This window comes from Oryctolagus cuniculus, chromosome 2, assembly GCF_051225735.1.
Source record: "Oryctolagus cuniculus isolate XC-2025 breed Fujian yellow rabbit chromosome 2, ASM5122573v1, whole genome shotgun sequence".
NCBI lineage: Eukaryota > Metazoa > Chordata > Mammalia > Lagomorpha > Leporidae > Oryctolagus > Oryctolagus cuniculus.
Genome location: NC_142868.1, coordinates 177,496,468 through 177,516,868, shown reverse-complemented (window position 1 = coordinate 177,516,868; position 20,401 = coordinate 177,496,468). Strand labels below are relative to the sequence as shown.

General features: G+C 38.3%; 1 protein-coding gene across 21 annotated transcripts in view; it reads left to right on the top strand.

Annotated features, from left to right (window-relative positions):
- LCLAT1 (lysocardiolipin acyltransferase 1) overlaps positions 1–20,401 on the top strand; it is a 188,378-nt gene that overhangs the window by 21,146 nt on the left and 146,831 nt on the right. Inside the window, exon 3 of one of the 21 annotated variants that reach the window (XM_089326597.1) lies at positions 2,538–2,783. The exons of the other annotated variants lie outside the window; for them this stretch is intronic. The gene's annotated coding sequence lies outside the window, so the exon portion shown is untranslated. The remainder of the gene's footprint in view (positions 1–2,537; positions 2,784–20,401) is intronic. 21 annotated transcript variants of the gene reach the window in all.

Here is a 20,401-nt window from a genome sequence, read left to right as displayed (position 1 = left end):
CCTTTAGTTAAAAAATAAGCATGTATTTCTGTTAGAAGTATTGAGGGTACTTCAGAAACTTCATGGAAAATGGCATTAAAAGATAAGTTTATTTGATGCAAAATATTTTGAAATTCATGCAGTAGAAGAGTCTTCGGTGGGCGCTGCGGCTCACTAGGCTAATCCTCCACTTGTGGTGCTGGTACTCCAGGTTCTAGTCCCGGTTGGGGCACCGGTTCTGTCCCGGTTACTCCTTTTCCAGTCCAGCTCTCTGCTGTGGCCCGGGAGGGCAGTGGAGGATGGCCCAAGTGCTTGGGCCCTACACCCGCATGGGAGACCAGGAGGAAGCACCTGGCTCCTGGCTTCGGATCGGTGCAGCGCGCCAGCCATAGCGGCCATTTGGGGGATGAACCAACGGAAAAAGGAAGACCTTTCTCTCTGTCTCTCTCTCTCACTGTCTAACTCTGCCTGTCCAAAAAGAAAAAAAAAGTCTTCGAAAAACTCATGGGAAATGTGTATAATGAAAAACCTGGGGCTGGCACTGTGGCAAAGTGGGTTAAAGCACTGGCCTGAGGTGCTGGCATCCCATATGGGTGCTGGCTGCTCCACTTTGATCCAGCTCTCTGCTATGGCCTGGGAAAGCAGTAGAAGATGGCCCAAGTCCTTGGGCTCATGCACCTGCATGGGAGACCGGGAAGAGACTCCTGGCTTCGGATCGGCGCAGTTCCAGCTATTGTGGCCAATTGGGGAGTGAACCATCAGATGGAAGACCTCTCTCTCTGCCTTTCCTCTCTCTTTGTAGAACTTGACTTTCAAATAAATAAATAAATCTCTAAAAAAATAATGAAAAAGCTGCATGGATTTTAGAATTTCTTTTGCATCCAAGCACTTTATTTTTTAATTATATTTTTCATGAATTTTTTGAAGTACCCTGTATAATTTTTCCATTGTTAGAAAATAAAATGGTACATTTCAGTCAAGGAACAAGATCCAGCATTTCCCTGTTACAAATTAGGTAACGTTTTGTTTGGAATCCAGAATACTAAATGGACAGTTTTGTACAGTTCAGCCCTTAGCCCTTCTGCTGTGTGCAGTAACTTTCTTTTCTTTGAGTCTCGTAGTACACAAAATGATACTTTAGTATCCCCTGTTGGAGTGGTGAGGACTTTATGAGGAAGTGATTGGATTATATGGATAATTACTTCTCACCATGTTGTTTTCCATCTGTGGGCACATGATCTCCTTGCGTGCACTGTTCATCTGAAATCCCTCAGTATTGCCATTAGCTTCAATTTTTTTTTAGGAGGTAAAATAGCAAGGTTTACTAGGGAAGGGACATCCGTAAGGACGGATGGGCACCTTTCTAGACAGGACCTTAGAGAGTGCAGTCACTCGGACTGGGGGTGGGGATGGGGCGAGGTTACATGATAGAGTAGAGAGAATACACCTGGCCAGACCAGGTGGGCGGCTCAGCAGAGAGGCAGAGGGCTGAGCGCTCAATTTGTTGTTGTTGTTGTTGTTGTTTTTTAAATTGTATTTCAGTTATACAAGTTTCATGTATTACATATATACAGGTTTAGGAACATAGTGATACTGCCTACCTTCTCCCTTCTGCCCATGCTCCAATCCTTCTTCTTCTTCCCTCTCCCATTCCCACTCTTAATTTTTACAAAGATCCGCTTTCAGCTTACTTATCATAAGGTTAACCCTACACTACCTAAACCAGAAAAAGATACAACAGAGAAAGGGAACTGTAGACCAATATCCCTGATGAACACAGATGCAAAAATCCTCAACCAAATATTAGCTAATCGAATCCAGCAACACATCAGAGAGATCGTTCACCTGGACCAAGTGGGATTTATCCCCAGTATGCAGGGATGGTTCAACATTTGCAGATCACTCAGTGTATTACATCACATTAACAAACAGCAGCTGATAATATGTCATACCTTTATCTGAATTAAGGCCAAAATTCTATTCATATGGAATTCTAGACCTTTTTAAAAACTCTAGCTATAAATTAGTGACATTAAACCAGAGATTACAGAGTCCACCTAGGGGGCTTATAGCAAGAGCTAACCTATCTCAGTAGATGCAGAGAAAACATTTGATAAACATTCTTTCATGATGAAAACCTTAAGCAAATTGGGTATAAAAGAAACATACCTCAACACAATCAAGGCAATTTATGACAAACCCACAGCCAGCATCTTATTGAATGGGGAGAAGTTGGAAGCTTTCCATCTAAGATCTGTAACTATACAAGGATTCCCACTCTAACCATTGCTATTCAGTATACTCCTGGAAGTTTTAGCCAGAGCCATTAGGCAAGAAAAAGACATCAAAGGGTTACAAATTGGAAAGGAGGAAGTCAGACTATCCCTATTTTCAGAAAGCTAGCTTTCTAAAATGATAGCTTGTACTGGTTACCTCATTTTTTCACTGACTGCATAAGATTCCATCATGTGACCATACCATAATTCAGATATTTCTATATTGATGGACATTTGTACTATTACTTTCTTTTTTTTTTTTTTAATTTATTTATTTGACAGAGTTAGTGAGAGAGAGAGAGAGAAAAGTCTTCCTTCCGTCGGTTCACCCCCCAAAATGGCCGCTACGGCTGGAGCCACGCTGATCTGAAGCCAGGAGCCAGGTGCTTTCTCCCAGTCTCCCATGCAGGTGCAGGGCCCAAGCACTTGGGTCATCCTCCCAGGCCACAGCAGAGAGCTGGATTGGAAGAGGAGCAACCGGGACTAGAACCTGGCGCCCATATGGGATACTGGCGGAGGATTAGCCAAGTGAGCCATGGTGCCAGCCCCCTGTACTGTTACTTTCACACAGTGTTTTAGTGAACATTTTTATATTTTCTTTTGTGAATACTTTTGTAGGATAAAATATCAGAATGAAATTATTGGGTAAATATGTGTACACCATTAGAAATTGACCAGCTGTGCCAAATTGTCTTTTAAAGTACTGTGTCTGTTTTTGCTCTCAATTGTAGTATGTTGAACAGAACCTGTTATCCTATACATTCACCTTTGCTAGGTAGTATCACAGTCAGTTACAAAAAAGTAGTAGTGGGAAACATGGTCACATTGCCTTAATTTAAATTCTTTGTGTGTTACTTTTAAGTGAGCCTTTTCATATGTGGCTGTTTTGGTTCTTTGCCTGTTTTTCCTGTTGTTATATTTTATTTCTAATTCTTTGAGGCTCTTATATTTAGCATGTAATTCTTTAATTCATCTGGAATTTATTTTGATTTTATGGAATGAAAACTTCTTGGTTCTGGAGTAGATTCAAGGGCTAGTGGGCCTGGAGATTGTGTGTCTGGAAAGATTTAGAGGATAAAAATAAGTTGGTGCCTTTGGAAAGTAGTTTGTCTCAAATTTTTGAAAACACTTAATTATTGCCCAATCCTGTAAAGTATGTTGTGGTAATAAGAAGATCCTGCCAACAAAAAGACCTCTCTACCAATATAGAAGAGAAAGAAAACTTAAGTTTTTATTGTGTTTGCATATCAAATAATGCATGTGGATAGTTCCGGAGAGACTAGAAAATTTGAGATTTTTCTTTTTTCACACAGTAAGCAAAGCTTTCCCTATAAGCTTGAGAGACAAATCCAGGTGCTTTGTGATAGTTTGCTGAGTTAATTTTAGTAATATGTGTTTACAGTACCCAGGGTCAGAAGGCCTGTGACCTTGTGTTGCAAAATCTGGAGACTAAGATGATCTGATTGCTCACCAAATTAGGTTTGACCTGCTTGCTTTTTAGGGTGGCACTGTATGGTAGGCTGCAAAGTGCTCTCCACCAAAAGGGATCCAAATGCAAATCTTAGTTACCAAAAAAGACAGAGGATCTTGTGTTGGGACAGTTGCTCTGGATTATCTGCGTGGGCAGTCATAGGTACTCTTAGAAAGAGAGGCAGTGGGAGATGACACATATGCAGACGAGTTGGGGGCGGGGTGACCAAGAGGCAGCGATTATCCTGATGGGGCCACAGGCCCAGGAATTCCAGCAGCCACAAGGAGTTGCAGCCACCAGAGCAGTTCCCTGCCTGGGCCCTTTAGAGGGGCGTGGTCCTTCTGACACCTGGACTTCAGCCCATTGATGCTGATTTCCGGCCTTTGGCCTCTAGGACTGTGAGAACTGCCGCACACCCTAAGAAGAGGGATATGGGGAGGGGGGTAGTAGTCTTCCTTTCACACACAAAAAGTTTGATTTAACCATATTTGCCCTTACGTTGCTACTACTAACTGTTGCGTCTCGCCAGCTCTTTGCCAATGACTGTCATTTATTGCTTCTTAACAGATTAAACACTCTGCCAAATTACTTTAAAAAAGAAACATGACAAGTGAACTTCAGTGGTGTTTGTGAAATTGATTGGGAAATGTTTTGACTGTTTTTAAATATGGAAAGTGAATGCTTTAGAATCATTTAGATTCTTTAGAGATTTGCTCTGAATAATGCCTGTTCAGTTCTGTTAGTGAAGCTGCATGAAAGATAAATGTTCTCTTCAACAGGAAGTGTTTCAAGTTCGTAGCATTTTGTTAAAACCTACCCCCTACTTTACAAAATCTGATCGTTTTCAACTGATAGTAGAGTGTGACCAATGCTGCAATTAAATTTTTCTAATTTTTATTAACAAAATTTCTTCCACATTTTGATGATTTTGATGTAATAACCATATGTAGATGGCTTTTGTGTTGCCTGGGAAAGTTGTATTTTTTCAGTTTGCTGACAATTTCATTACTTTTCATGCTTTCTAAACAAATAATTAATTTTCTTTTACAATTCTGCTTTTGTCTATTTGAGAATTCTTTGTTTTTTCAGAATTTTTAGTTCTCATCATCACCAAACTTTGCTGTTTTTCTGTTTTCTAATCATATTTTTACTGTCATATATTTCTATATTCCTGTATTCTTTAATAATAACTGTTAACTTGATTGCTTAGTTTATATTTTAAGTTAAATATTTTATTTTTTAACATATTTATTTGAAAGGCAGAGATACAGAGACAGACCTTCCAAGCGCTAGTTTGCTTCCCAAATGCATGGTGTAGCAGGGCCCTGGGGACTTAATCTGGGTCTCCCATGTGGGTGGAAGAGACTCCTCCCACTTGAGGCATCACTGCTTTCTCCATGGTGCACCTAGCAGGAACCTGGGATGGAAACCGGAGCTAGGACTTGAATTCAGTTATTCTGTTATGGGCTGCGGTGCCCCAACCATTGTTTTCACTGCCACACACCAAATGCTTGTGCCTGCATTTGTTTTAGACGGTATATTTGAGTACAGCTTTATATGAATCCCATACTTTTGATATATGATGCTTCGATGCTTTAATTTTTTTTCTAAATATTTGGTTATGTGCATTCTAAACTTTGATGTGTCAGGCTCAGCTAGAGGGCTTATTAATAATAAGCTATAATTACTGTGATTAATAGAGGCCTTATTAAAAATATAGTTGCTCTGACTCTACTCAAGACCTACCAAATGAGAATTTCTGGGTGGGAGGTTGAGCACTTCTATTTTTAACAAATCTCCTAGCTAATCTGAATGTACACAAATGTGTGAGAACTACAATTGTTGTAATCTTTAATATTTTTCATTAACTCGACAGTTATTTAGGGAAGCGTAAAAATTCCAGATCATTAGGGTTCTTTGTTTTGAGTTTATTACTAATTCTTAATTTTATTGTGCTATAGACAGAAATTACTCTGTAAAATTACTTGAGATTTCCACTGTGATTTAATAGATAATTTGTAATTAGTTTCATTCATTTGAGATATGTCTATGGATTTTTTTCTGATTGAGGCAAAATTCACTTACCACAAAATGGACCATTTTAAAGTGAACAATTCACGGTTGTAGTACTCCCACCGATCTCTAGTTCTCAGACATTTTCATCACCACCATAGGAAACTGTACCGTTTAAGCAGTTACTCCTTTTTTCTCCCCAGCCCCTGGGAACCACCCACCTGCTTTCAGTTTTTATGAATTTAGTTATTCTATATCATATCAATGAATCAAATAATAGGAGAATGGGACCTTTGGTGTCTTTTTTCACTTAGTGCAATATTTCGAAGGTTTATCCCTTGTTGCATGTTTCAGTCCTTCATTCGTTTGAATGGCTAAGTAATATTCTGTAGTAGGTAGCTATCACAGTTCACCCATTCATTCATTGTTGAACATTTCCATTGTTTCCACTTTTTGGCTGATGTGAATAGTGCTGCTGTGAACATTGGTATGCAGATAATTTTTGGAGTACCTGTTCTCAATTCTTTTGGATATTTACCTAGAAGTGGAATTTTCCACATCCTCACCAGTACATATTGGTATTTCATTGTGGCTTTAATTTGCCTTTCTCTAATGGTAATGCCATTGAGCATCTTTCTCATGCTTATCAACCATTTCTATTTTTTGGAGAAATGTCTATTCAAGTCCTTTGCCAATTTTTGAAAGTTGTCTTTTTGTTTTTGCATTGTAAGAGTTCTTTATATATTCTGGAAACCAGACCCTTGACTTTGAAAATTTTTCTCCCAGTCTCTGGTTTCTCTTTTCACTTTCTTAATAGTGGTCTTCCAACTGCAGAAGTTTTCAGTCTTGATGTTGTTCAATGTATTTATTTTTTTTTTTCTTTTGTTGTCCCTTCTGATGTTATATCTAAGTAAGAATCTCTTGCCAAATCTGAGGTCATGAAGATTCTTACAAGGATTTATCTGTTTTGTTTAGGTAGTTGATGCATTTTGAGTGAATTTTTGTTTCTGGTGTGACTTTGAAGACAACTTCGTTTTTTGGCGTGTGGCTGTCCAGTTCTAGCACCCTTTGTCACAGAGACTGCTCTTTCTCTATTGAATGGTCTTGGCACCCTTGTTGAAAATCAGTTGGCCATAGATGCCTGGGTGTATTTTTGAACTTTTAGTTTTATTTACTTGGTGTGCAAGTCTCTCCTCATGCCAGTAGCATACTGTTTTTACTACTGTAACTGTGTTATAAATTTTGAAGTTGAGAAATGTGAATCTGCCAACTTTGTTCCTTTTCGATATTGTTTGGCTACATAGACCTCCTTGCAATTCTGTATGAGTTTCTCTGCTTAAGAAAAAAAAGGCCTTTGGGATTTTTGATAGAGATTGTTTTGAATCTGTGGATTGCTTTGAGTAGTATTACAATCTTAACAGCATTATGGTTTTCAACCTGTAAACATTGATGTACTTCCATATTTTTAGGTTTTCTTTATTTCTTTTGTTGGTGGTTTATACTTTCAGTGTGAGTTTTCCACCCAGCTTTGTTGAATTTATTCCCAGCTATTTATTCTTTTTTATGTTACTGTAAATAGAATTGTTTTTTTAATTTCCTTTTTAGTTTTTTGTTGGTGTTTAGAAGCACAGTTGATTTGTGGTTGTTGATCTTGTACTCTGCAGTCTGCTGAATTTGTTAGTGCTGGTAGTAGTGTTTTTGTGGTTTCCTAGGAATTTCCTATTCATAGGATCATGTCATATACAAATTGAGATAGATGCATTTCTTCTTTCTGATTTGAATGAACTGGTCATGGCTAGAACCTCCAGTGTGGTGTTGACTAGTGGTGGCGAGAGCAGTTGTCCTTGCTGTGTTCTGAGTTCAGGGGGAAAGCTTTCCGTCCTTCGTCCTTGAGTGCGATCTTAGTGTTGTGTTTTTCACAAATTCCCTTCTTTTTCTTTTAAAACATTATCATTTTTCTATGTGGAGTAAATTGCTAAACTTTAAAGAAGGTAATGTAAGATTTTTGCCAGTTTATAGGAAGTAGTCTACAAATTGAGAAAGTCATTTTCACATGATTTTAATTTTTATATTTAGGGCTTACATGATCCAGAATATACAGAAAGCACTTATGAAAAAGGAGCTTAAGAAGACAACACTTTCTGGCCTTGTTGAATAGAAGGTTCTGCTTTCTTTGCTTTTAACCTTCTGAACTTGTTGGAGTTGAGTTACAGCTGCTTTTGAAGGCATCGCTTTTATTGTTTAATTTACGAGGCAGAGAGATAGACAGAGACATAGACCCAGATAGAGACACTGTGTCTACTGGTTTACTCCCCACATGTACATAATGGTCAGGACTGGGATGGGTGGAACCTGGGAGCCAGGAACCCAATCCAGGTGTTCCGTGTGGGTGGCAGGGGTGCAGCTACTTGAGCACTCACTGCTGCCTCCTGGAGTTGCATTGGCAGGAAGCTAGAGTCAGGGGCTGGAGCTGCAATACCCTGATACAGAATGCAGGTGGAGGCCTTAACCATTAGGCCAAATGTTACCCAGGACTTCGCTTTTTACCACTGGTTTGTAAAAATGGACAGTTTCCATGGATTAAATCTTTTAAGATTTTATTTTTCATATGTTTATTTCTGTCTTGATTTGAGATAAATGTTTATACCTCTGCCAGTACACCCCCTGCCAACCTTCCCCCAGGCCTACACTTATTATTATTATTATTAGCTACGTCAGAGGTTGCTTAGAAAAAAATGGAAACTTTTTCCTTTTCTTATAAAATGGAAGTACTCCTAGAGTCTGACTGCATATTCTTGCATCTGGTAAACTATATTGTTACTTTTATTTTTTTGGTGGGTATTTTAATGACATTCAGATAGGTTTTATGAAAAATGTTTCTCATAGGCTGGATTTCAGAATTTTTTTTTTGCAGGGACATAGGAAGTGATAACCTTTCATATTCATTTCAGAAATTTTCATTTTTTCCAGGATATTTTTAGGAGGAAAAACTCAAGAATTCTATTAGGATGATTTTGCCTCAGTAAGTCTTTCCAGTCCCCCTACACTTTCAACCTTGTAATGGAATCTTCTGTGCCATGTTCAGCTAATGCATTCACTGAGACTTTCATGTCACAGAGATGAGGAAGAGAAAAGATTGGCTGTTGACCAGTGTGTTGCTTGGCACTGTCTTTGCATTAAATAAATACTAATTACACCTTTCTCTCCATTCCCTTTGGAATTCAGAAAACAATAAAATGATTTCTTGTTCTTAATACATCTGCTATTTGGATACAGTTTATCCATGGCCTCAGCAGTTAAAGGAGCACAGATTTTCATCTTGGAAAGATAGCTTTCATCTTGGAAAGGTATTGGAAGATAAGAATTTTCATTTATGTGATGTAATATATATCAGAGACAGTTACACTCATATATGAGAGTCCGCCAAACCCTCATGGAAAATGTGTACTGTGAAAAAAACACATTTCAAGTTTTTTGCACCAAAATAAGTATCTTATAATTCCATTTTGCTACAGATGTTTTTCAGTGTTCTTGTGAATATAAATATGTATGAGACAGCTCTCAATAAGGAGGGCAGGTTGTCTGTCGCTTATTAGTAAGAGGAACCAAAATCTGTGATTTTTTTTTTAAATTAAAACATTTGTGTGTGTGTATGTCTTTCAGATAAAGTGCAGGTAGTTGGAGGAAATCCTGGTGGGCTTGGAAGCCACTCATTTATCCTAATTTGTTTCATCTGAAAACATCCTCGTTGACTATTATCAACACGTTTTTCTCTCTCTCTCCCCGTTATAATTCTCCATAATTGTCTTCTTGAGAATTTATGAAACTCAGCAAAAGCTTTTGGGTTTATTTATTCTTCAGTGATGTGATTTACCTCCTTTTGTGGATGAGTAGATGGGTAGGGATATATTCACAGGTATTGGACATTTTCAGAAACAGCAGATTCTACCTACGTGTGTGTGTGTGTGTGTGTGTGAGAGAGAGAGAGAGAGAGAGAGAGAGAGAGAGAGAGAGAGAGAGACACTGTGTTCTGTGGTGAATTATACTGTGGACTAGACCCTTTTCCTCAGTTGTTGTAACTGTTTTAAAAGGAATCACAGTGTGTATAGTGAGGGGGAGTGGGCAGCAGATTGTTAGTGTTGCTGGAGTTCACCAACTTCAAGGTTATCCATAGTCTGGGTGTCAACTCTGCACTTCACTCAGAGCTATGACTTAACAAACCAGAGAAACTCACAAGGGAGTTATTTTTCAGAAACAAAAGACTTGGTTATTAATTCACATTGGAAAATGGACCTTTCTAGTCTGATTTCCATTTCCTCTTTGGAGTATCTTTTTGTATCGATATCTAGGTGTGTCTTACCGATAGTAATAAAGTTATTGTCTAATGTATTACACAGAGTATAATGATTTATACAGTCATAAAAAACAAAAAAAAATGTTAAGGGTTTATTGAACTCATAATCAGAGTATCATCCAATGGTATAAATGGCTCAAAGGAAATGTGACAATGAAATAATTCACAAATTTATGTGGAGGAAAGGAATGTTGAAATACATTGCAAATAGAGACAAAACTGGTCTATTGGGTAGGAGAGGCTGGGAAGTCAATTGAATGCAGTAGCTGATAGGATAAAATTTGTATGCTTCTGGTTAAGATACCTCTTTGGGATGCCATTATCCCATATAGAGGCCCTTGGGTTCACGTCTCAGCTCTGCCTTTTTTTTTTTTTTTTTTTTTTTTTTTTTTTTAAGATTCATTTATTTATTTGAAAGGCAGAGTTATAGAGAGGCAAAAGAGAAGGGCGGGGAGGGAGAGAGAGAGAGAGAGAGAGATCGATTTTTCCATCTGCTGGTTCACTGCCCAGGCCACAATGGGCAGAGCTGCACCAATCCGAAGTCAGGAGCCAGGAGCTTCTTTCAGATCTCTCATGCGGATACAGGGGTCCAAGTACTTGGGCCATCTTCCACTGCTTTCCCAGGCCACAGCTGAGAGCTGGATCGGAAGTGGAGCAGCCGGGACTCAAACTGGCACCTATATGGGATGCTGGCACTGCAGGTGGTGGCTTTACCAGCTACGCCAGGGCGTGGCCCCCTTTGCTCTGCTTTTGATTTGACCTCCTCCTGGTAGTCACTCTGAAAGCAGCAGGTGATGGCTCAAGTAGTTGGGTCCCTGACAACCATGTGGGAGACCTGGGTTGAGTTCTAGCCTGGCTTAATCCCTGCCATTGCTGGCCTTGTGATGGGGGCCTTCCCGACACAGAGGAAGAGAAGAGGCCGATCTTGGATGAAAGGCAACCCTGTCTACTTGCTTATAATTGATTTCAACATCTGCCTGTCAGCATGGTGTGACGGTGCTAGCCAGTGCCAGTCAGTGTATAGCTTACTATGTATGGGGAAGAAATATTAGGTCCATTAAGGGAAACTAGTTAAACATGAACAGTAATGATGTTCCCTTGCATAATTATATACCTATATAGCATGAGAACATCCAGTCAAATGTGTGTATATAGCCATTTAAGGGAGACAGAGGAACTAAAGACATGTATAGAGAAATACTCAGTCCTTTTGGGTAGGAATGCAACTGAGCATTCAGGTATTGTGCATTACCCTGGCAATATAAAGACGGTTTCCTGCTGAAGCCTCAGTGTCTCCTATTTCTTTTCAAGTAGTCTGCTAGTTACAGACTTTGGGGAGTGAACCAGTGGATGGAGGCTCTCTCCCTGTCCCTTTGCCTCTCTCCCCCTGTCCCTCTCTCTCTCTCTTTCTGTCCCTCTTTCCAATTCTGTTTCTCTGACTTTGAAGTAATGAATAAAAAAAGTTTATAGAAAATGTATATTAAAAAAAATTGCATGTCAGTTATTTATGGCTTCCAGAATTGTAAAATAGCTTATATAGAGCAGAATCTGATGAAAATGGGTGTGCTAGTTTTCAGTTGTGTTTTCCTGTGCATATTACTGTGATTTGTAATGAGTAAGCATCTGGACCATGTTGGTACCTGATGAACTTACAGTTGTACTGTGATCTTGTTAATGAATGAGCTTGTAAAAATAATTTGGTTTTAGTTTATTATTTGGTTATACAAAGATCAAGAATTGGATTTTCCCATTCTAGTCTTAGAATTTTCCATTTGGCATTAAGTCTTTTGGGGTAGCTAGTGGTGACTTGGAGTCTGGCTTCAAGGAGCAATAATAAATGTTATTTGACTTTTATGTTTTTCTTTTATAAACATATAATTATTAAAATTGCATAAAATTATTGGGAGGCTATACGGTGGGTTTGGAAAGCGCTCAGGCTTTAGAGTAATCTGGATTATACACTAGAACATGTAAGCATAGTACTGTGATTTTATGACCTAACTCATCAAAATCTTTATTTTAATTCCTTCTAAAACTATAATGCACATCTAAATAGAATACTTTTTGAATTAGCATGCTTGTTTACACAACTGGATGCAATATTTCTCTATTAGCTAGAATAAATGCTGAATGATTCTTTCCCTTTTTTTTTTTTTTTTTTTTTGACAGGCAGAGTGGACAGTGAGAGAGAGAGAGAGAGAGAGAAAGGTCTTTCTTTGCCGTTGGTTCACCCTCCAATGGCTGCCGTGGCCGGTGCGCTGTGGCCAGGGCACCGCGCTGATCTGATGGCAGGAGGCAGGTACTTATCCTGGTCTCCCATGGGGTGCAGGGCCCAAGCACTTGGACCATCCTCCACTGCACTCCCTGGCCACAGCAGAGAGCTGGCCTGGAAGAGGGGCAACCGGGACAGAATCCGGTGCCCCAACCGGGACTAGAACCCGGTATGCCGGGGCCGCAAGGTGGAGGATTAGCCTAGTGAGCTGCAGCGCCGGCTGATTCTTTCCTTTTAATGGTTCTTTCTTACAGTTTCTCCCAATATTTGATGTCCTCTAGTGGCCTTTCAGAAACATTTTTCAGGGACAGTAATCCATATAATGCAATCTTCAGAAGGAACATCCTAGAAATTATAACTTCTATATGCTTTGTGGAAATGGCACATTTTTTCAAAAATGATTTTATATTCCTCTCTACGTGTTATTGTTGAATTAACTCAAACTGACATGTCTAATAAGTCTCCTTCAGTTTTAAGGTTTTGATTAGTTCTCAACCAATAATGTGGAGCACTAATTGGCTGTTTAGTGATGTTTGGGGTTGTATAGTATCAGCCATGGACATGATTTCAGGAAGCTTAAGCATCAATATGGAGAAAATAATACAACAGTAGCTAACCTTTGTTGAACATTTACTCTGTTCTTGGAGCTGCTCAAAATAGTTTAATTTGTCATTTAATCCCCACTATAATCCTGAAGTAGGTCCTATTTTTAGTACTATTTCACTAGTATAGATATTAAGACCCAGAGAGAGAGGTTAAATAATTTGCCCAAGGTCACCCAGTAAGTGGTAGAAACTTATGTAAAAATAGTACTGGGTAAGTTAAGTAATTTTCAATTGTTTATGGATTGAGAGCTCTCTGGTAAAGTACTTAGTTTAGTGTCTGTGTCAGGTTACTGTGCATTACTTTTTGGGTGCATTGCTATATGGTTTGATATTTAATAATTTGTACCTGAGTTTTGCAGTTTATTTGAGTTTTGGGCACACATTAGGTATTTATATAAAGACTTATTTGACAGAATCATAATCTTACCTTCTTACTTTCCTGGAACGTTTTACTCTTTGAGACAGAGACTTTGAGACTCTTTGAGACTTAGAGAGGCACATTCCTTAGGCTCCTTCCTGTGCTTAAAAATTCATTGAGGGTATTTGTGACTTAGGTTTCTCTTGGTCTTCTGAGTCATTTACCTACCTTTTCATTGGATTTGAAGGCCAGTTTAGTGCTTGTCCTTTCAGTTTTCATGATCTAGACTACGTGGAATTTGATCTCTTCAAGCATAAGGAAATTAATGGAACCAAATTAGAGCTGACTTTTTGATAGTCTGGATTGTGCCCGTTTATGGTGTATTCAGGTCAGTGTTGTGTAGGCAGAACACAGGATGAATCTTCAGTCTTATTTGGAAAGATAAGATGAGCCTTACATAACAAGGGGATACATATGGAATATTTTTCTCATTTCTGGAAGCTTGTCTGGTATCCATTTTTGCAACCAGTTCTTTGCTGCGAAGTATTTGTGTATAGCCTGTAACTTGTATATGGATTAATGGTGACCTTGATAGGCTGACAAGCCTCTTAGGTGAAGACTTGATGTTATCCATGTGCCACCATATCGTTGCATTTAGAATGTCAATAAAAATGAATGTGAGAAGACATCAGATAGGAAGCTCTCATAATGGAAGGAGAGACACTCAGAAATACCTGGTTTTGGATTTTTATAAGTCTTGAAGGATTGACCAGGACTCTGGAGAAGAATGTTTCATAGGAAAGTAGGAGCTTAGAAAAATCCTATTTGATCCCATGTAGCTTTTGTTGAAAATGGAATAATTTCTTTAAGATTTCTTGGAATTTTATTATTTTCTCCTGCTTGTTTTTCTTATTTTTTTCTCTCCCCTCCCAAAAATTTTTCTTGCAGTGAAAAATCTCAAAGAGGTATTTGAGGAATAGGGATGAGGGATTTTGTTGCGGTCTGAGTTCTGTGGTCCAGGATTTGGGAACATAAAATGAATTGCTGGTGTGGGATACTAAAACATTAGGGAAAAGCCTGCCACAGAGGAATCTGGGAGAAAAGATGGAGATGGGAGTGAGTTTGTGAGAGTTAATGCTTGAGATTGGAGCCGAGGATGTAGTTTGTAAATAATTATTCCAAGTTAGGTTTTTATTTATAGTGGTTAAAGACTGGTGTTTTAGTACTATTTTCAAGTTCATTTAAGTGAAGTTGGCTTCTTTAGGCTGATCAGAAAGCTGATCATCATGATCAGAAATAGTTCCTAGAAGTTCACTTTCTTTAGTGTTTAAATTTGACACTTTTAATCCAAATAAAGAGCATCTGGGTGGATGCTGATAGCATTTACTGAGATTAAGAAACATTGGGAGCAATGGAACAGGTAGAGGTGGAATTCTTTACGTTGACTTTGGGTGTGTTAGTTTGAGGAAACTACTAGACACCCAAGGGTCAGGTAATGCATCCGTCAGTCTAGAGAGCAGAGGAAAGGATTGTTTATAAAGATCCGCAGAAAGGCAACCTGGAGGAAGAAGATAGAGCCTAGGATGCGACTGGTGTCTGGGTGGTAGGAAGTGCCAGCTTCTGGGGGGCCAGTAGAGGAGGAGCAGCAGGGGGACCTCAGGGAGGGCAGCAGCAGCCCTGGAGGGAGTGCCCCTTGAAAGCCAAGGGGGGATAGCATTTCACGGAGGGACGGCTGAGCCTGTGGAATACTGCCAAGGGGAGAAGAAGCATGAAGACAGAGAGATGGCCATTGAACATGGGAACATGGAAGTAGACTTTTTAACCAGAATGGTTTCAGTGGAATTGTAGAGGCGAAAGGCCGACTGTAGCTGACAGAAGAGGGGATGGGAAACGAAGAAGTGGAGACTCTGTGTGTGGTGATGATGCACCTCTCTGCCAGTTGGGGTGTATACTTTGCTACCCTAGCATGCATGTATGGGAGTCTTACAGACTCATTCAGTTAGCTCGGGGCTTGATTATCCATAAGTGGTTACAGGAAGTTATCTTAGGCCTTTGATTCCCAATTATCATTTTTTCTTTGGTTAACATTTGTTAATTTAAGGGATTATGAATTTCATAGGTGGCTCCCATTTTAGAGTAAAATTGAATGTTCAATCTGTGTTAACTTCTAGTGTTAGTATTATAATAAACTAAAACTTCAAGTATTTACCTTTTCAGGAAAGTAATTATATGCCTTGAAAATTGTGCAAAGACTATTTCATCTTGAAACACTTAAAAATTCATTTTGGTTTTTTGTAATTACAGTGTTTCAGTAAGATAGGCATCTAAATAGGGATTGAATTTGGCAGTTATGTGCATGTTCTTGTTCTAAACTAAGCACTATTTCTGTGGTTTAGATTTTTCCTTTTATAAATAGATTTTAATCAGTGTAGGTTAGATTTTTTTTCCAGGCATGTTATAATTAGCACTGGCTACAACTTAATCCTAAAATCTGTATAATAAATCTAATAACATTTTATAAATACTCTTACCATTACATGAAAGCCAGTAGGAATTATTTAGTTTTAAAAGTCTGTAGTTTATGTATTTATATAACAACGTGGAAAGGATGTATGGCTGTTTAAAAATAGGGTGATATATAGCCTGCTTGGTTCTATCACTGGGATTAATGCTACTTATATTTTTGGATTCACATTTTGTTTTGGAGTTACATGATCTTATGCTTGTATACCATGACAGTTCATTCATATATCCTTTTGAATATACTGTAGTAATGCAGTTACTGGAAGGGAATATTACTGTGGGCTGTACTTTCCCACAGTGACACATCAGCCCACTGCATTGATAAGCACATAGGCCTTTAACAATTGAGGGACAAATTGTTTGGGTTACAGGAAATTATCTGGGCATGTGGTTAAGAACTACCCCGTTTGGAGTAAGACACACTGAAGGTCCAGTCTCAGCTTTTCATTTTTCTAGGCGATCAAAAACAAGGCAAGTCCAAGAAACTCTGATAGCTCAGAGGAGCCTGGGATGACATGGTGACTCCATGTAATAGGGTATCCTGATAGGCCCCTGGTGCAGAAGAAGGACGTTAGGTGAAAGCCGAAGAACAAACTTGGGTTAATAAAAATAAAATAGTAGTGATTCATTAGTTGTGACAAATGGAACATACTAATGTAAGGTGTTAATAGGGAAGCTGGGTGCAGGATATTTGAGAATTCTGCACTATATCATTTTTTTTCCCCCTGTGAAACACACTGTTTAAGAAGTTTGTTAAGAAAAAGGAGAATATATAAAATGGAAGGTATTTTTATAGCCATCTTTGGAAAATACAGCCTATTGAGCCTTGTGATTCTGGTTAAATTACTTAACCTTGGTGCACTCAGTTTCCTGGTCTTTCATATGAGGATGTGATGTGCCAGCCTTCACGGGGCTGTGAAGATTAAAGGAGGTAATGCAACAGAGTGCTTGGCATGGTAAAAGTCCAACAGGTACTGTTAAGCAGGGGTGATGACAGCTCTTCCTTGATTTAAAAGCAATGCTTTACAAAAGCACATCCAGGCCGGTGCCGCGGCTCACTAGGCTAATCCTCCGCCTTGCGGCCCCGGCACACGGGGTTCTAGTCCCGGTCGGGGCGCCGGATTCTGTCCCGGTTGCCCCTCTTCCAGGCCAGCTCTCTGCTGTGGCCAGGGAGTGCAGTGGAGGATGGCCTGAGTACTTGGGCCCTGCACCCCATGGGAGACCAGGATAAGTACCTGGCTCCTGCCATCAGATCAGTGCGGTGCGTCGGCCACAGCCACCAGCCGTGGTGGCCATTGGAGTGTGAACCAATGGCAAAGGAAGACCTTTCTCTCTGTCTCTCTCACTGTCCACTCTGCCTGTCAAAAAATTAAAAATTAAAAAAATTAAAAAAAAGCACATCCATATAGTTTGAGCTGTAAAAAATTGGCTTCAGAAGACAGAACTAGTTTAGATCCTGCCCGCTTTGGACCTGGCCTAGTGTATCATCCACCCTTTTCAGTGATTTTTTTTTTTTTTTTTTTGTAATTTTCCCCTGCTTTCTCCATGACAGTTGGAATTTGTTTCACTGAGTGTGTGTGTGTGCATTTTAAGATTAATTTGCACATTTTAATGGAATTTTGGAGATTCCTCTTTGTGCTAACTTGCATTTAAGACAAAGAACACTTAATGGGCTTTAAAGGGAGTCTGCTTTCCTCTTTTCAAGTCTTGGAGTCTGTAGGCAGTTAGCATGTGGGAAAGCACTGAACTAGGAATTGGAGGACATGGCTTTTAAACTTGCCACTGAGCAAAGTAGTGATTTGGGTCAACTTTTTAGCCCCGTTGGAAACATTGTTTTCCCATTGGTAAAATGAGTGTTGGACAAGATTTTAGTTGTACAATTGAGTTATATTTGTATCCAAATGAGAATCCTGCTTCAGAGAAGTTGCTGTGGGGGGCCTTGCCTTTCTAAGATTGTCTTCCAAGAAAATTAGTTTCCTTTTCCACCAAGTCCAGATGACCCTGCTTGCTGATCTGTCATCTTCACAGCAAGACCCTTGTGACTTTATTTGCTTCAGAAACTCAAATGCATTTTCTGACTTTGCAGATTTGTTTACCAATTATTGAGGATAATCAGTAGAATGTGCTGAAGGCTCTGTAGGAATTTGCCATAAAGGAATTTTTAAAATACTTTAAAGTTGTTAGAGTATTATAGCCTTCTCAAAATCAATCATTCTGAGGTGAACAGGTTTCATTCCAAAATAATTTTTTCATCTATTTACTTATTCTGTGATCCTAGTTGAGATTCTTAATTTAAATTTTTAGTGTTTGTTTCAGTGTCATAGATCTCTTGGTTTTGCTATTAGCCAGTTTTATTTTATTGTAATTGTAAGTTAATAGCACTAGAAGAGTGTTGTGGGCAAGAGCTGTGTTGTCCATAGTAAAATCCCTAATACAAATCTAGTTTCTGTTTCTTCGTCTAGAGCCATAAAATTTTAATGTGACTAAAGGTAGTATGATCAGGGCATATAACTATTTACACACTTGTATGAGAGCATAACATTTAGTAACATATTTACTGGGCATTCTTTTAAAAAGTGATTCCATCTTCAAATGATTAAATTAATCTGCTTATCAGATGTGATTTTATTTTTCCAAATGTGTGGTAAATTGAATTTTAGCAGCCTGAAATTCATTCTATTTATCTTTTACTATGCTCATAGTATGTGATATCAAATTTTAAAAAATCTACTAACTTCTACTGAAGCAGAAAGTTCTTTAGAATCTGACTAATTAAATTATCTGGACATTAACAGATTGCTATGTGGTAGTAGTGGTTTTTTAAAATAATAATTTCACTTAACTCAGCCTGATCTTCCAGCAGAGTACACTTGAATCTTTTCCATGGAAAGCTTTATGATAAGAGATATATACTACTATTGGAAACCATTAACTTTTAGAAATTATCTGCAGATGTTTTCCATGCGTGGTTGACTTCATTTGGTTTGGTCCCCCTTAGCTGAATAATTCTAAACTGACTGGAAAGCTGTATGGCTGACATTTACATGTGTGGTTGGCACTTACCGAAGCAGTACACCAGATTTCCGGTAAATGGAATTTGTAGCATTTTAATTTTTCTGACAGCTTTTTTTCTTTTCATTTCTAAGGAGGCCTGCAGAGCAGTATCATCTTTTTCAACCCCTGACATTAATGGCATGTAGAAGGGAAGGTAGAAGAAACAGTTTTCATGGAACTATGGTTTCATTATACTAGGAATTAGCTTTCTGCTTTTAATAAGCTCATATTTCCATTTGTCAGAAACAGTTTCTAAATGTTTGCTTTCTTTAGTCTTTAAATTTAACACTGTTTTATTCCAATAAAACTCTTCTTATCTCATAGTTGAATGATGGTGCTGGAATTTCTCAATAAAAAGAGCATTTTACATTTTTTATGACTATTTTTAATAGTAACTAAATATTTCTCCCTTTAACCTATAGTAAGTGATTGGAATGATATATTATGCCATTTTTAGGCTAAAAGTAGTTATTTTAATTGCTTAATGCTTTAACAGATTGTTTTCTAGCTTGCCAATTAACTGCTTTCCTAAATTCTCTTTTGGAATTTGATATTTGTCATATATGTTTCATTTTTATGTAAGAGCTTGAAATTGAGTTCAGGTAAGTCAAATAATTTTTTTCAATTTTTTGAGCATATATTTTATACATGTGAGCTGATAAGCCTTTCTGTTTACTGTCAGGTAACTTTTGCTTCTTATATTTAAACTCTTTATGAATATTTAGGAGCAAGTCTTTTCTAATTTCCAAAAGCAATAAAGGCTTGTTAGAAAATATTATAGTATTAAAAATATATAATATTTTATATTCATTAAATAAAAGTTAAAAAATAAAATAAAAAGCTATAATAATAAAAATATATATAATAAACTGAAAGGTGAAAGCATTAAAATATATAATAAACTGGAACGTTGAAGTCAATCCTTATTGCCTGCAGGGTAAAGACTGAATTTATAATAGTCAAGAAAGAATATTATCACAGAAAATACTGTTGATGGCCTTAACTGACATGTTTTAAAACATTTTTAATATAAAAAGCATGAGACTTTCATTTTATATGACATTATATGTAAGTCACAGAAAATTGATTTATAAAATAATACTAAGTTCGTATTATTGACAAGTTATGAGCTTGTGCTTTTCTCACTTCAGTGTAGACTGGTAGACATTTGGACACATATTGAGGATGGGTCTTCAGTTTAGCCTTTGGGAACCATGGCCCTGACCAGTCTACCTTGTCTCACTGTCTCTAGAATCTAGTCAGTTTGCCCTCTCACCCTGGTAGACTCTTGCTTTGCTTTGACTTAGCGGATTTTGTTCATATGGTTTCCTCCTTCCTGGTTACATTCCACCTGCCCTTCCTGGTTAGTTTAAACCCTTCTTGCAGCAGGGACTACCAGCTGTCACTAGCATTCCTTTTCTTCAGAGCTGGGAGCGAGTGCTCATTTCCTACCTGACTGTGCTTTAGATGGTGGAATGTGACAGGAAATGATGTTG